This window comes from Macaca mulatta, chromosome 18, assembly GCF_049350105.2.
Source record: "Macaca mulatta isolate MMU2019108-1 chromosome 18, T2T-MMU8v2.0, whole genome shotgun sequence".
In the NCBI taxonomy this organism is placed as follows: domain Eukaryota; kingdom Metazoa; phylum Chordata; class Mammalia; order Primates; family Cercopithecidae; genus Macaca; species Macaca mulatta.
In genome coordinates this window covers 281,029-297,642 of record NC_133423.1, presented here as the reverse complement: position 1 = coordinate 297,642, position 16,614 = coordinate 281,029, and positions in this window count along the sequence as shown.

Below are 16,614 nucleotides of genomic sequence, written 5' to 3'. Positions count from 1 at the left end.
TCCCATCCGGTGCTGTGTCACCTTGGGCCAGCTGTCTCCTGAGGGGAAGGGAACAGGGAACAGCCCTCCCCGCATGGCCTCCCCAGCACCACCCACCCCCAGGACCTCCAGTGTTGACCCTGCTGGGGGCTCCTCTCTCCTGGGGGGACCTTGTCCCAACAAGAGGACTCCATGGGCTGCAGGAGGTGTCGAGCTATTTTCTCTCCTGGAACTGGGTTGCTGGCAGCTCCCAGATGCAGGAGGAAAGGCTCAGAAGTGCCTTCATAATAAGGAGTTGTTGACGTGAACTTTGGACAGCAAACACTGCTTACATTTCCTTTTCCATTTTGATGCGTTAATGGTGTGCGGCAACACCGTGACACACGGGGATGCAGGTGATGGGTGACCCCCCCGCAAGGGGGCCATGCACCTGTTTGATAAGAAGGCATGCTTCTCTTACTGCAAATAAAAACTTTTAATGGTTTTCTGCCAGAAAGACCCTGTCCTTTATGTAGGATACATAGAGGATCATTTGGCAAGGGATTGGGGATTTGGGGTTAAACTAAAAACAAATTAATTTCATTTTGTAGCACTCTGAACCCATTTGAGTTAATTATTCATTGAGAATTTGAATAGCACACACTGTTCTGACTTCCATTTTCCCCCTAATGAACGGCATTTGCTGTAACATGACAAAACCCTTAGTCTTAGAATTACTGGGTAATGTGGAAAAAGTCAAAGTTGGTTCTCTGTTGTTTTGCTTTAAGGAAATTATATTACTTTGCAGCCACTTAGTTTTCTCCTTTCCAGTAAGAAAAATTGCTTTCTTACTACCTGAAAATTCGTGAAGGTCAAGGGGACACAGGCTGAAGTGCATTAAAAGCCACCATCAAGTGTGGACGTGGACCGAGTTTTCCCCTGTTCTCTCCCACCATCAAATGTGGACGTGGACTCAGTTTCCCCCTGGTCTCGCCCATCATCAAATGTGGACGTGGACCCAGTTTCCCCCGTTCTCTCCCACCATCAAATGTGGACGTGGACCCAGCTTCCCCGTTCTTGCTAACCATCAAATGGGGACTTGGACACACTTTCCCTCTGTTCTTGCCCACCATCAAATGTGGGCACGGATTCAGTTTCCCTCTGTTCTTGCCCACCATCAAATATAGATGTGGACCTAGTTACCTTCTGTTCTCACCCACCATCAAATGTGGGTGTGGACCCAATTTCCTTCTGTTCTTGCCCACCATCAAATGTGGACATGGACTCAGTTTCCCTCTGTTCGTGCCTACCTTGCCACCATGGCTCTTTTCACAATCACTCAGGAAAGGAAGAAACATTATTTTTAATAGGCATAAAGGCAGTTGTTTTTAACCTAAGGAACAGGACATAATTCCAGCAATGGAAATGACCAGCCGAGTGGGTCTGTGTGAGGTTTGGAAGAAAAAAAGGATTTTAAGTTCCCCTCTCTGTGTGTGCCCACCTCCCCCAGTTGAGAGTCACAGATTTAATTACTTTAATTTTGAGCTTAAAATAATTTGACAACCTAACAAAACTACTACAGTCCTATAAAATTCTACTGTGTGTTTGGTTTTTCAGTTGCTTTTCTGAATATGGTAAATGAATGCATTATGAGTTGTTATTTTAGTAATTGCTGTAAAAATTAATGTATGTTATAACCAAGTGTTATAAAGTTAATTTAGCACCAAAGGAAAGCTAAAGCTGCATTGATTTCCCAGTGTAGTTGTGCATAACAACGGCTCCATGAGGCAGGCGCTGTGACCCTGCAGTCTGGTGGGAGCAGGTGCCACCTGGCTGGTGCGTTCGCTGCCCGTCCCCTCTTGCTGCCAGGCAGCTTTGCAGTTTCCAGGCTATGCGGGAGTTGAGGCCGGTGGTCAGTAAGAGACGGTGGGGAGTTGGGTGGTGCAGGTTGACGTGGGGTGGAAGGAGGCGTGGAGAGCCTGGGAAAGGCTGGACAGCAGCTCCGGTACCTGCACAGGGGAGCAGGGTGCAGCGGCACGGGACAGTGAGTAGCTCCTGGAAACAGCCCTTGGGGTTTCTATAGACGAGTCTGTCTTCAGCTCTGCACCCCTTTCCTGCTGAGTCCGGGTGGAGAGTGGAGGCGTCGAGCGCTTGTTTCTCCAGGTGAGGGCCCATCGGACACAGCCAGTGTTTCCTGGAGTCCCCTCACCTGGGAACGTGCCCCTGCTCTTTTCAGAACAAAACAAATCTTAGTTAAACTTGACACATCACCTTTCCAGAAGGTGTTTAAGTCTGTATGCCTGTTAAGTCACCTAACTTTAAAGAGTAATGATACAATATCCTTCTTTTTAGGGGAGAAAACCTAGCTGATTTAAAAGATAAAGTCAGAGGTTGGGGTCGCAGCATTTTGGAGGAGACTTGGTTTATGTCCTGGTGGGCAGCAGTGTTTCCTCAACTATGGTGTTTGCTCTATTATTACATTACAGAGGTGACACTTCAAACATAAGGAAATGGAAGTCAAAACATCCCCCCCCCATTCAGAGATAAACGTTATCAACATATTCATGCACTTCCTTCTGCTGTTTTTGCTCTTCACTTTTTATTTTAAGGCCACGTTCGTAGGATGGATATATAATTGTTTATGGTGACTTTAAAAGCACCTTTCTTGCTAAAAGGAGTATTTTTTCAGTCTGGAAAATTTAGACAACATGTTTTGTTTAAAACTTAATTATAATACCACCGTGAAGTCATCAATGTTTTTATACATTTTCTTGGTCTCTTTATGGACTTAATATATACAATTTAACAAATTGGAAATAACGTAATTTTATGCATAAAATGTTTCTTGGCATTAGAGATGGAGCAGAGAGGAGGCACAGGGCTTCCCGCTGGCTGAGGTCCTCCCAGGGTGTGACCAGCAGCCTCCCAAGTTTAGGGTCTGCACGGAGTAAGATTTCTAAATTGCCTTACACCACAACCCCTGCAGCCATGCATCCCTTTGATAAGGGGGTGTACTCTGATAGATTTTTCAAGACAAGAGTTTGCTGGATCTGAGGCTGTTTCAGCTGCTTCTGGAGACGGCAGCTCTGGGACGTTTGTGCCAGCTCTCCCTCAAGACCCCACGGATGCCACATCCTCATCTTTTGGAAGCCAGTGTTGTAGAGGAGAAGTCTGAAGCCAGTTTGATTTTTGCTTCTTGGTAGGAAACTGATGTTTTCAGGCTTTTCCCCTTTATTTCCATAATGAAGATGATGTCCCACCTCATCCAGAGGTGTGTTTGTTACCTTGTCGGGAATGTCCAGCCCTTATGTGCCCCTTCAGGTCCTCGGTCCCTTTCTCAACTTCCTCGCAATCCTCCCCATCTCATCCATCTTCACTGTATGTAATTCTGTTATTTTTTTCATTTTTGTGCTCACTTTCCCATGCGACTTTTGTTCTTGTTTCACAGATGCCCGTGCCAAACTTTATGTCTGGGGCTCGAGGGTCGTGTTTTATTCTGTCTGCCTCTGCATGTACTTTTGAGAAGTGGGGTTGGAGGTTGCCCCCCAGGTGCTGTTTCAGCTGGACCTGCCCAGACTCTGTGAATTGGGGGCGTTGGGCAAAGCCCATGTGGCTCTATGGTGGGCCGTGTTGCTGAACCGTACATCTGAGGTTTGGGGGCCGTGTTTCATTCTGTCTGCCTCTGCATGTACTTTTGAGAAGTGAGGGTGGGGGTTGCCCCCTGGGTGTTTCAGCTGCACCTGCCCAGACTCCCTGAAGTGGGAACGTCGGGCAGAACCCGTGTGGCTCTACGGTGGGCTCTGGTGCTGACAGAGCAAGAAGCCGCACTCCCAGGACGTGCTTGCAGCTGTGGGCAGGACTGGGATTGTGACAGGATCATTTCCTTCTCTAAAATACATCTCAACTGTTATCCAGAGGGTTGGCTGCAGGCTTTCAACAGCTTCACTCTTCTTAGTGACCAGGAGACAATTCACTAAACAGAGTTGCCGTCAGGGTTGAATTAGGAATTTCTGCGAGTGGCTGGCGGTACAGCTCCCTCTGCAAGCCTCCTGCAGCCTCCCCGTCCCCACTCTTGGGCCCAGCCACCTGCATTGGTCTGTGGAGGCTGCACATTCTCTGTTCTCCTAAGGGACTCCTGGACTTCGGGACAGCCTTGGTAAGTTGATGTGTAACTCCCAGTCTCTTCTCTCTTTAAGTAAGTACGTTCATGGAATCCTGATCTTCTAAATTGTTTCATCTTTGTAAAACAGCCACAGTTTCCTAAGCCACCTTGTGTCTGAATGTGAATCACTTGTTATTTTTCACTGCAGAATGAACAGAACTGGAATCATAAGATTTAGAAGGCGATGAAAAGACAGAGGTTAGCGTATTCCATTTTCTCACCTTTTCCTTACACTTTTTCCTTAAATGCACCCCTCGTATGTCTGTGAAGTTCTTCCCAATTCTGTAACGTCACTCCATCCTCAAGTGGAACATTTGTGAACAGTAACAAGTATTGATGTGTACACCTCTGCAACCCAGCTGGAATTAATGCTTTTTATTTATGAATGGATGGTCATCAGATGGCCAGAGGGATTCCCTGTGAATTGCGGGGGTCCTCATGCCTGCTTGTGAGTGACATGCACATGGCGAGGGCTAGGGAATCTGAGTCTCTGTGATCGAGTATTGACATCATTTACGCAAGGCAGGTGGATGACTCTTTGAGCTTTGCATGCTCCTGGGTGGCACAGCACAGCTGACATGGAGTGGGGCAAGGGCTTGTTCCACGAGTTTCTGTGTTTTTGTTTTTGTTGTTGTTGTTGTTGTTATTTTTTTTGAGATGGAGACTCTCTCTGTCACTCAGGCTGGAGTGCAGTGGCGCGATCCAGGCTCACTGAAAGCTCCACCTCCCGTGTTCACACCATTCTCCTGCCTCAGCCTCCCGAGTAGCTGGGACTACAGGTGCCCACACCACGCCCTGCTAAATTTTTTGTATTTTTAGTAGAGACGAGGTTTCACAGTGTTAACCAGGATGGTCTCGATCTCCTGACATTGTGATCCACCCGCCTTGGCCTCCTGAAGTGCTGGGATTGCAGGCGTGAGCCACCGTGCCTGGCCTGTTTTTGTTTTTTTGAGACGGAGTCTTGCTCTGTCATCCAGATTGAAGTGCAGTGTCATGATCTAGGCTCACTGCAACCTCCATTCACTGCAACCTCTGCCTTTCAGTTCGAGCAATTCTCTTGCCTCAGCCCCCCTAGTAGCTGGGATTACAGGCATGTGCCACCATGCCTGGCTGATTTTTGTATTTTTAGTAGAGACAGGATTTTGCCATGTTGGTCGGCTGGTCTTAAACTGTTGGCCCCATGTGATCCACCCGCCTTGGCCTCCCAAAGTGCTGAGATTACAGGCATGGGCCACTGCACCCGGCCCTGTGTTTGACTCTTAAATCTTCTTTTTCTTTTTAATATTTCTGTTTCTGGACGGCCACTCAGTGGATATGGAGGAAGAGTTCACAGATGTCCGTATTACATTTCTTACTTAAATTAGCCTCCCTTGAACACTGCTATAGGGTACAGATGCATGAAGGGCTGAAAGGGTGGTTGCGTCCCAGTAAGTGTGAGCGTGGAGCTGGTCTGTGAGACCCCGGTGCCAGTGAAGGCACCCGTGTGAGATGGCCTGGGATGGGGGTGTTCAGAGCCCTGACCGTGGCACACACCCTTCAGCTTTGATGTTTCAGGCCATTGCTCTGGTCATCAGTGAGCAGAAGGTCTAACAGCAGTGATATTTATCACTAGCTGTGTTGGCCAATGTGTTAGGAGGGTGAACCTGTTTGACTTAAGCTGTTTGACGGGTTTGCATTTAAATAGACAACTGGTGACCTGGTGCCTGGACGCTTGCTCTGTGACTTGCCCTACGTGGCTTCTCCCTCTGGTATGTGTTAGATGAGATGGGCGTGTTTAGGGTGGTGTGGCCCTAGACTAGAAATGCAAACCCTGCCTCACCCCAGATCTGCCCCACCCCAGTGTGACTTTTGGAGGTGGAGGCCCAGCATCCTTCACCTGCCCTCCAGGGTGATGCTGAGGATGCTGAGGTTTCAGAGCGCTGCTTTGTTGGCACTCCAGCAAGTCCTGCTTAAAGAGGCCAGGATCTGAAATGGCAGGTTACCAAATTGTATAGCAGAAAAATAGAAACGTTTCCTTAGAATGGGCGTAGGAAGAAAAATGATTTCCTTCACCATATCTGGAAAAGATTTCAAATTAGCAGGCACTATTTGGAATTATTAGTGGTCTCCTGTATTTCTTATCTTTTTTTTGTTTTTTCTTTATTTTGATACAGGGTCTCACCCTGATGCCCAGGCTGGAGTGCAGTGGTGCAATCTTGGCTCCCTGCAACCTCTGCCTCCTGGACTCAGGTGATCGTCTCACCTCAGCCCCCTGAGTATCTGGGACTACAGGCACGATACCATACCTGGCTATTTTTTTTTTTTTTTTTTTTTGTAGAGACGAGTCTTGCTATGTTGCCCAGGGTGGTCTCAAATTCAAGCATTTGTCCTGCCTCAGTCTCCCAAAATGCTTCTGTACCCCTGACCCAACAAGGAAGGACAAGAGGCGTGAGCCACACTCCTGGCCTCCTGTCTTTCCTTGTTGGAGCAGGGATGTAGAAGCACTTGCCGCAGCTGACTTGAGTATATCTCGTTTTGCTTTGTTTTCGTCACGGGTAACCTGGCAGTGCTGTGCACCAGTGCTGCTGGCCAGTTGTTTTTTCGATGGACTGGCAGAAAATCAATCTGAGACCCGGGTTCCTTTCTCCCCGGGTACTGACCAGGTGGGAGAGGAAGGACGTTTTCTGAGTATCAACTTCATGAGGGCTGGTGGGGAAACGTCAACTTTAAGGTGCCTGGGATCTAAGGCATGGAACCCAGAGTGCAGCGGAACATAGGGGATGTACCCTTGGGAGCAGAGACGTGCGGGCCAGTGCCCTCGTTCCTGGCAGGTTCTGAGTGCAAGAAAAGGTTAGTGACCCAGCCGAAGTCACGGAGCAACCTGCCAAGACCTGCCTGGATGTGTGGCTGGCATCTGTGCTGGCCCCAAAACTGCCCATTTGGGGATTCCTTGCAGTTTCAGACCCATCTAGGGGTCCGGAGAGGGTCCAAACCATGACCTCAAAGAAAGAGGTGTTGCCTTGAGATCCTCCAAGGTGAGGGTAGGAATTTTTTTTTTTTTTTCAATTAGCAATAATTTGTTGTGAATGATCTTGGACCTATTTTCCACTTCTTTGTATAGGAAGAGAGACAGAATAAAAAGTCTCAATGTGCCAGATGCCATGTAATGAAGTCGTGGGTTTAACATTGTTGATTATTATGTAACATCACGTTAAGTGGAACATATTCACACGTGTCCACAGCGTGTGCGTGTGCCCAGTCCGATGAGCACGTTGGGTTGGGGTCGCTGCTGGTTCATGCAGCCCCTCTGGGTGGTGCTTTCTCTGTGACTTGCCCAACACCGTTGCTGCTGCCTCTGTTGGAGTTCAGCCTTGACCGGCCTTGCTGCCACCAGGTTCTCGGGGCCTGTGCACCCTCTTCCCCGCGCGCACCCTCTACCCCGCGTGCACGTTCTTCCTGGGGCACACCCTCGTCTCCGCGAGCACCCTCGTCCTCTGTCCTGCCCACCCGGGGTCTGCTGTGTGTTTCTACTCAGCCCATGCCTGCCTCTTGCTGTGAGCTCAGTTTATTGAGGTGCGGTGAGAAACCAACAGAGGGGAGCAGTGTCCCAGCTTGTCAGGGCAGGAGGGAGCCTTGGGCATCTCTTCCCCAACTCTGGCGACCCACCCTTCGCGATATAGTGCTGGGGAGAGAGGTGAGTTCTAAAGGTAAGACGGCCGTGATTTCCTGAGTCTTAATTACCTAACACTGGGTCATCTGCCATGTCGCCTCATCGAAGGGCACCTCTAGAGACAAAGCAAAGCCTCTGGTGGCCGTGGGCGGGGTGGCCATGCCTGTCTGTGGGTTCTGTAGAACCTACCCAAAGCCCCTCCAGCCGTGGGGATGTTCAGGCACTTGCCGCCTGTAGGAAGTGTGCGTTAGCCACGTGGTAGGTGCGGACGCCTGGAGGGATAGGCACAGGCCCACAGGCGTGGTGAGTGTGGGAGATTTAGCCACGTGGGGACGTGTGGCGGGATAGGCACAGGACCACAGACGTGGCGGGTGTGAGAGAAAGTGCACAGAGTGCCCAGCAGATGGCGTGTGGTCAGCGGAAGCCGTGAACACAGGCCGGGCTCGGGAGACACATTTGGAAATACACTTTAAGCAACATCAATGGATAATGCTGCGATTTGGTTTCCTCCCGTGGTCCAAAACATGTTCTAGAGATGCCGCTGCTTGGTGTGTACCTGAGACAAGGGTCTAAATGTATTAGGGCCTTGATGTAATCTGTAAGACAGGTACAAAATGCCTATTTCAACGAGGCACTGAACAAGAAAGCGTGCTCTATTCAGTGCAATGAGAATGCTTCATTGTCATAAGCACAGTAAAATGCCTCCAAGGCGAGCTTGCCATGTGTTTAATGACCTTGGACACGAGCCTCCTAAACCTGCCAGAAAGTGCTTCCAGCGTGGCTTCATGCAGTGGTTTCATGCAGTGGCTTCAGTGGAGAATGTGCATATGTGACTGATACTGAGAGCTGCGCAGCACCCTCCTGACCTGACGCATGCCCATGTGTGGACCGTGAGCCGGGCAGCACCCTCCCGACCTGACGCATCCCCACGTGTGGGCCATGAGCCGGGCATCCTGACCTGACAGGTCCGCATGTGTGGACCATGAGCCGGGCAGCACCCTCTTGACCTGACGGGTCTCCTTGTGCCCATTGTGGGACCTCCGTCAGTCAAACAAGTGACACATGTCAAACTGAATGCAGGGAGGAGGGTCCAGGATTGCACGCAGGCTCCATGTCTCATCCTTCTGAGGCCTTCTGGGAAGCCAGGAGGGCAGTGGGGTCTTTTGCGTGTTTCCTCCTGGTGGCTATGAATTTGTACCAATGGCTTTTTGCAAAAGGGCCCGGAGGCGGAATCAGACCCTGTCTTAGAAAGGATGACGTCTTCACAGGCACCTCTTTCCGCCACTCTAGTGCTCCTGTGATTTTTCAATATGTGCACCCTGCAGACTTCAGCCTGTTGGTGTCTTGGGGGAATAGATACCAGGATTGTTCCAATGTGTGCAAACCTGAAACAGGAATTTCTCTGCGTTAAGTTGGTCACCAAAATGGGAGGTAAGGGGAGAGGGGAAGGAACTTCTTGGCCTCATCAGCCCTTTTCTTGAAACTCACAGTCAAACTTTGTCAAATTCTAGATGATGGTGCTTTAGTCGATGCATTTATGTATGTTATGTCTTGTTTTCTGAGTATGGTGCTTCGAGAATTTAAATATTAAGGTGAAATTGCCATGCACGGTTGAATTGGCACCATAATTTGACTCTCTGTAAAGCCTTTTGGTTTTCTGTTAGAGTGACTTACCATTTTTTGAGTTAACTGAAACAAACTCTGCTGTCAGCACGAAGGAACCACTGTCTAGTTAGGACATCCAATTAAATAGAATTCTCCTAAATAGAGCGTGCTCTTTTCATAAATTTTAAAAATTCATCTATTCATCAAACACATATTGAGTACTTATCACCCTGGTTGCTAGTCACTGTTCATATATATTTTTAAGGAATTACTTCCACCTAGCTCTGAAATAACATTGTATTTAGAATTTAGCCCAGAGGTGATTAAGCATGAACTTTTCTCAGCAGTCTTGTTTTCATTTTTACTTGATAACATGTTCTCAGACTCGGTGCCCAGCTGACGTTACTGTGCATTGCCCCAGGCACACACCTGGCCGGCGCTGTGTCTCTGGGGCTTTAGAGCAGGAAGGAAGGGCTGCCAGGTGTCTGGCCCTTCCATGTTTCCCTGGGGGAAGGATTAGGCCTTGGGCAGGAGTCTTGGCTTGTCTTACTGGATTAGCTGGTGTCATTCAGTCAGCTCTGCCTTGGTGTTAAGCTCTGGACTGACTCTGACCTCTGAGTGGCAGAGGAGAGGATGGCGTTTTAGAATCAGTCATGCAGACCGGGGCACCCAGCAGGTCTCGGATAAAAAGTGGTGGCAATTGATCACTTCCCTTTTTGGGAGAACTGTGTGGATTGACTCAGACCTCTTTCTTTTGATTTTATCTTGAGACTTTGCAGAAGCAAAAATGCCTTTAAAAAAAATTAAATGATGGGCTTTTGTAATGTTTGTGTCTCCCCAAGATTCACAAGTTGGAATCCTCACCCGCGAGGAGATAGTGCTAGGAGGGGGAGCTTTGGGCGGTGAGGAGGTCGTGAGGGTCTCATAAATGGGATTTGTGCCCTCAGAAAAGGGACTACAGAGAGCTCCCTCGCTCCTTCCATGGTGTGCGGACCCAGTAAGAAGCGCCGTCTATGAACCAGGAAGCCCTCACCAGGCAAACCTGTCAGGCCTTGACTATGGACTTCCCAGCCTGAGACTGAGACTGAGAGCTGTGAGAAATGAACTTGTGTCATTTGCCAGCCCCTGCCCAGCCTGTGGTGTGTTGTTAGAGCAGCCTGGGTGAACGAAGGCAGGTCGTGAATTTTCTGTCATGCTTTCTGGCTTCAGATACTTGCTAGGGAGATGTCACCATCTTACCCAGGTGGAAGTGTCTGGAATCAGACGTTCCGTTATGATTTGACCTTGTTCTTGCCCCACGCCTGTGCCGTTCGCACCTCCAGGTGTCTCGGCTGCCCGCGGCCCCTCCAGACGTTTCTGATTCGGGGTGTGGTGCTGGTCGCGGCCGTGCCGTCAGTGACCAGGAGTAGGAGCTCGCGCCCCTCGTGAAGCAGCAGCCTCACCCGGAAGCTGCCGAGAAGCATTTGACAGAAGGTGATCGCGCCTCGAGACTGAAACTTCCTGTTTACAGGGAATGGAGGTGCATAGTAGGGAATTTCATGATGGCCCTAGAAACAGATGCCTCTGGGGTAGGGGATATTCTGCAGGACAATGCAATGATCTTCTCGAAAAGTGAAGATCACAGATAAAAGGGGTGCGAGGCTGTCCCTGACTAAGACGGGGAAGGAGAGTCACTCAGCACAGTGTGTGGCCCGGATAGAAAAGACGTTTTCGGAACGATTGTGCTACCTGAACATAACCTGGACAACGATGCTCTGAAATCATTCTTGTCTGCCGATGATGGTACTGCGGCTGCAGAGGGGCCTTTATTCCTAGGGAACGTGTGCCTGAGGACTCGGTGAGGCAGCAGGAGCCTCTCACCTTCAAGTGGCTCCAGAGAAGAAACAAATCTGTCTCTCTGTCTGATCTACAGAGAGAGTGAGAAAGCAAATCTAACGAAATGTTAGCAGTTGTTGGAGCTCCACGTGGAGAAAACTTGACCACTCGTTGTACTGTTCTTCCACTTTTTAAATATGTTTGAACATTTTCATAATGAAAATGTGGGAAAGTAAAAATAAATCTGGAAATTAGAACGGAAGTGAGCCCAGCCAAGTGCTCTTGGGTTCAGCCGGGAAGAGCCAACGGTCCGTTGGTGTTCTCTCGACTCGTCGTGGGGATTTCCTCCTCCTGGGTTCACCACCTAGTTTTCCTTGTGGTAGTTATTTTATACATAGCTATGAGCATAGGTGATACTGAAAACACACGTTTAGTGTGGTTTGTCATTAAGAATTTGGAGAACTGGCTAAATAAACCACTTGTACAGAGTTGAGATGAGCACTACCTGCCTCAGCGTCTGTGGTAACAGCTTCATTTGGGTGCAGAGCTTGGCAGAGGTTTGAGTGACTCTGTCTCGATGGTCCTCTGTCAGAGGACAAGATTAAGCATCACCACCGAGGGCCCTGTTGAGCCTCTGGGCTGGAAGTAACCTCCCCCTGGCTGGTGAGGCAGCCTCTGAGGGCCTTTCCTGACAAAGCCCTTCACTGAGCTGCAGTTTGGCCATCTCTGCCCTCACCTCCCCGACTGCAGGGCCTCGAGGTCTCACCACCTCCAGCCTGAGCACCCAGTGCCCAGGGGCAATTTCCCACCTTCCCTGGGGGCTCAGGATTCTGGCTCCCGGGGCAGTGCCCGCAGCTGGGCCCCTCCTCCTGGGCTGGGGGTAAGGCTGGCCACGGCCTCCTGCTATGTCCCACTGGCCACTTCACCGCAGCTGCAGCCCTCACTGGGTGGCCCCTCCTGCTTCTGTTGGATGAGGAGATGCAGGTCTTCACCGAGGCTTCCTGGCCTCGCCCCTGCTGGCCCCAAGGCTGTGCCGCTTCCCCCTTCCCAGCCCCTGGTCTCTGTACAGTGTCTGTCCAGGATGTCTGTCCATCTGTCCTTGACATTCTGTCCAGAAGCAGCCACTGTCATCTTAGTTTGTGAGGGGCGAGCAGAGCCCAGGTGCGGTCGATGTGGAGATGCTCATGCACTTCAGTGTGCAGGGAAGTGAGTTCCTTCATATCTACAGCCTCTGCACAGCCAGCTGGGAGCTCACCCCATTCACAGGTGGATGTGCCTTGTTTTTTGGCCCAATCACCTGCATTAACTCAGAAGAATCACAGTTCCCTGCTTTTCTGTCTTTCGTGACCGTCCACCTCCCTCCTCTGCCTGGGGCTGAATGGTGGGGTCTGTCATGGGTTCGTGGGACCCTCTGTTCTTGTGCGGCCACCAGGAACTGTTATCCGGGCTGATTCCACAGGAGGAGTTTGGGGTGAGCTCCTGAGCGAGAGTTGGGAAGACTGACGTCTGTGTAAACCTTGCTTGTTCATGGTTATTCCTCTCAGTCTTCTTAAATTGTGAAAAATTGAGGACCATTTTGAAATATGGATTTAGGTATGGATTGGTGAGGAGAGAACGTTGATCTAATTGGGTTTACGTTTTGTGTGATAATTTTACACTATCCTTGGGAAAAACTGAAGATGTTGACAGGGTCATGAGAATCGTTTCTTTCTTTCTTTCTTTCTTTTCTTTTTTTTTTTTTTTTTGAGATGGAGTCTCACTCTTGTTGCCCAGGCTGGAGTGCAATGGTGCAATCTCGGCTCACTGCAAACTCTGCCTCCTGGGTTCAAACAATTCTCCTGCCTCAGTCCCCCAGTAGCTGAGATTATAGGCGCTCACCACCACGTCCAGCTAATTTTTTGTATTTTTGGCAGAGATGGGGTTTTGCTCTTAAGGGCATTGTTCATTAAGTATTAATTGGTGGCCTGCCGTTGAAGTAATGTTAGTGTAGTGCTGACATCATCAGCCATGGCAGAAACTTACTTGGCATCCCTGGAAAAGAGGGCAGGGAGGCATAGTGCCCTGACACCACCTCATTCTCCAGTGCTACTTCCAACTCTGAGCTGATGGTCATTATGAGTGGATCTGTCCTGGACAATTAGTTTAGTGCCGCTGCCTTGGACAGTCAGGTTAAAAGTAACAAACCGTCACAAAACTCAGCTAATAAAATGTGAGGAGAGACATGGGACACCAGGAAGGGGTGAGGCCTGTCTCCCTGTGTGCCATCTGTGTGGAGCCTCAGTACCTAGGGGACAGCGTTTACACAGAGCCCCAGGTTTTTATTAGCATTTCCCTGAATAAAATGTCACTTGTGAGCTGCGGACTGGGAGGCTTTTTCTGATTATTAGGTTTCGTAATGTGGGATCATCAGTAGGCAAGGTGGGCCTGAGGGCCATAGGATCTGGAGACTGTCCAGGGCTGCTTTCTGGGGATGACAGGCTTGTCCCTTCAGCAGTCAAGACACCAAAGAGAGTCTTTCTGAGAATAAAAGAGAGAAGCTTTTAAGGAAAAAGGCAGTTTCTCTCTCTGTTTGGGAGTTGAGTGCATTTTCCTACATTTACTTGGAGATGTTCCTTGGTTCCCACCATGTGCCATCGCCCCGCTATGGGGTAGGGTCACCCCACCGCGTACCTAACCCAGGAAAACTCCTCTGCAGTTATTTCAGAGGCTGTGTGCATTTCTCTTGCCTCAACGGGTAGAGTGAGTTTTTCTTCCTACTGTTTTTAGTCAGTTTTCTTAATCTAGCCTGTTACTGGGATAAGTTCCAGAGACGAGCAGTTTTAAAAACAATCTTTGTACGTTGCGTAGAGAGCAGTCCACCTGTAACCAGTTTGTTCCTGGAGGTACCGCAGTGGCCTTGGTTACGCGAGGGCCCCGTGGCTCAGGATGGGCCGAGGAAGGAGTGCGTGAGCAGTGGGCACTGGCCGGAGGCAGGGGAGGCGTGGCCACCTGTGGCTCGAACTCCCCCCATCCACTCTACCGCACCGCTGGGACGTGAACATTCTCGCCCTGGACGTTTTGTCTGAATGTTCAGTGCCCAGGCTCTTGGGTACACAGGCGGCCCCGGGTTTTATTTCAAAAGGGTGTCGCGAACAGTGAAGTAACCCACGTGCCTAAGCTTTGATTGACATGAAGGAATGTAGAGGCTGCTGAAATCCTGGTCATTTTAGAACAAAGCATTTTATTAACAGTTTTCTAAAAGAAAGAAATCATTAAAAAATTGATCCCTGTTGAGGTAGAAGGATCTCGTCCTCATGCTCCTCAGTTCCTTCCAGAATCAGCTTCCAGTTCAGCTGCAGAACAGGTTCTGGTGGTGGCTGGAGCAGCCCAGGCACGTGCCGTCGGGTCTAAGTTCACACTGGTGCCCGTGTGGTCTCCAGTTACGGTGCGGGCCGTGGGGTCTGAGTTCACACCATTGCCCATGTGGTCTCCAGTTACGGTGCTGGCCATGGAGTCTGAGTTCACACTGGTGCCTGCGTGGTCTTCAGTTACAGTGCTGGCCATTTGTGCCTTTCTGGGAAGTTAGAAGGAGGATCATTTCATCACGTCTCTGTCCTCCCACACCTGATCTATGCTGGGCCACCGTGAATTCTTCCTTTTAACTGTTTCTCTCATCACGGGCAACACTGGTGTTCTGTGGTCAATGTTTGCCATTTCTGAAAACGGATTCTGTGTTTCTTTATATAATCACCTGGTCTCTTTTACGAATTTCGCTTTTCTTTAAGAAAATCATCGTGCTTTTATCTCTTCAATCTCAACTCTGTTCCCTGACACAGGCTCTTACCAGCTCGAAAATTAAAAGTAATCTTTGATTATACTTAATACTTTCTAAAGTTTTCAAAAGTTTATCAGCATGTGGGTTACTGAACATTGACTGTTTATTTAATGGAAAATTAGATTCTAAGTAGAGTATTAGAGTGAAAATGATCTTTTGATTTTATTAAAATATTCAGGTAAAAATATTAAAATGCCTTCGCCAAACTTCATGCCTGTGTAGCGTGAAAACATTAAGCTGCTCTCTGCTCCCGGGAATGCATGAGTAGAGTATGTGTTTGAAAGCGTCATTCCAGTCTTAAGTTTTAGGTATTCTTAAAGGGGTTGGCTGGAGAAGTGACATTTAGCATTGAGTGAACGTTTGACAAAGATTTGTCTCGATATAAAAATAGTTAAAAACAATCTTTAGTGTTTCCTGTCAGGGTTCACCCATTAAAGAATGGTCTTGTAAAAAACTCATCGAGAGTGTCGGCGCCCAGAGGTGCTACCTTGCCCACAGTTGTGTCATCTGCTGTCACCAGGCGACACGCCCAGCGTTTAGCTGCACGTCAGATGTGGCCACGGGGCCACAGGACATCCCTGCGGACGGATGTTCTTATGCAGATTAATGAGGATGGAGACCGCTGCAGAACTGTAAGCCCCCCAGGGGCTGACGGAAGCCTGGGAATACCCGAGACACCAGAGTCGCTGCTGCCCTGGGTGGAAGGAAACCTGCCCTGGAAGATGGGAAATGCAATAAGGAGAAAGTACCAGGGTACATGATGCTGTGAAAACGGAGATGTTTTAATTAAATTAACAATTAAAATCATTTTAATTATGTGAATTATTTGAATTCATGTTAGTTCTTTTTAGGAAATTAATACTTAAAGCAAGTTTGTTTTCTGAATTGTTTGATTTAATTGAGTCAGCACAAGAGTTAGCATTGATATCTGACCCTCTTCCAGGGTTGGGGCAGAGGAGATGGGGGCAGAGGAGACAGGCCTCCCACCCGCTTTCCCCTGGAGCTCAGCCAGAATTTCCCATTGAGGAGCCCTCAGCTCCCTGAGAGCCAGGAGCTCTTGCGGAGAAGCCGCTGTCGGCATGCCACCCGCTTTGATGGCCCTGCTCTGCCATCCCTGCGCTCCAAGGGCCGGACCCTGCCGCTGCCTGTGCCAGACGGGTCTCAGGGAGGTGCCAGCCAGGGGTTATGCATGGCGGGGCCTGGGCATCGCTGTCCAGATTCCGTGGCTGCCGGTTTCATTCTCTCGCTGTTTGTCCCCCTAGCAAGACTCATGAGGTTCCTTGAGGACAAGACCCCCTCCTGCCACCTGGTCTGTTTCCTGAACGTTCTCTGCACGAGTACAGCCCCGGGATGCAGCCCTCGGGAATCAGGGTGTCGGCCATAGTAGGGCGGGTCGCTCTGCTGGGCACCATGATGGATGTTAACCGCTGTGCTTCACTTCGGGGACGTGTTTAAGTACAAAAGTAATTTTAAAATTTCACCATTATTTCAAGACAGCTAAGAGCCTATTAGCACAGAATCCCTGGTCTGAATGAAATCAAACGGTTCTTATTAATTATTCATGATGCCACGAATATGTAGCCTTATTTTTTATAATTGCCAGTCTGTATA